This window comes from Lactuca sativa, chromosome 1, assembly GCF_002870075.4.
Source record: "Lactuca sativa cultivar Salinas chromosome 1, Lsat_Salinas_v11, whole genome shotgun sequence".
Classification (NCBI taxonomy): Eukaryota; Viridiplantae; Streptophyta; class Magnoliopsida; order Asterales; family Asteraceae; genus Lactuca; species Lactuca sativa.
In genome coordinates, this window is record NC_056623.2 from 158,032,201 (window position 1) to 158,033,146 (window position 946).

Genomic DNA, 946 nt, shown 5'->3' on the forward strand with positions numbered 1-946 from the left:
AAGTAGATTCCCTTCTATGGGAAAGATCACGAAGACGCATACAAACATTTGGACGAGGTCAACGATGTAGCCGATTACTTTAATGTTCCAAATGTACCTCGCGAAACTGTTTTACTCTGTATGCTTCCTGTCACATTCAAAGGAGCTGCAAAAGACTGGCTCAAATCACTCCCTCCCGGATCCATCACCACATGGGTCAAGATGAAAGAAGAATTTATTGACCAGTTTTGCCTACCTTCGAAAATAGCCAAGTTGAGGAAAGCCATTGCCAACTTTGAACAACAAGCTGGAGAGTCACTTTATGAGGCTTGGGAGAGATACAAGGGCCTACTAAGGAACTGCCCACATCATGATCTAAACAGTCAACAAGAAGTCTCCATTTCCTATGATGGAGTCAATGTAACAACTAGGCAGCTCCTTGACTCGCAAAGACCCCTCACAAAGAAGGCACCCCCAGTGATCAAAGAAATAATTGAAGAATTCTCTAAGCACTCGATAGAATACCATAACCCAAGGAATGACTTGACTCGAAGGGTGGTAAATTCTATCACTGATGACATGGCAGCAATGATAACAAAATTGGAAAGCATGGACTGAAGAATGACTAAAATGGACCAATCCATCCATGCTATTAGAGTGGGATGTGAAAACTGTAGAGGTCCCCACCTTACAAAAGACTGTGATCTTGATGAGAATGGGAACCGGAAGGTACAAGTGTGCTATTCAAGTGGTGACAGATTTGATGATAATTGGCGAAAACCGAAGAAAGAATGGCTACCATATGATGAGTACAAAAAGATAAGGGACGAAAAGTATAAGCAAAAGGAGAGAGGCTTTTATCAAAAGGAGGAACTGGTACATGAAAAGAAATCAGATTTGGAAGACATGCTTACAAGATTCGTGGCCGCATCCGAGAAAAGACACAATGATACTAATGCTACACTTA

General features: G+C 41.8%; 1 non-coding gene across 1 annotated transcript; it reads right to left on the reverse strand.

Annotated features, from left to right (window-relative positions):
- Positions 1–249: 249 nt before the first annotated feature.
- LOC111887145 (small nucleolar RNA R71) lies at positions 250–356 on the reverse strand. The gene has a single exon (XR_002848688.1). It is a non-coding gene; the product is annotated as a small nucleolar RNA R71 (small nucleolar RNA).
- Positions 357–946: the final 590 nt, after the last annotated feature.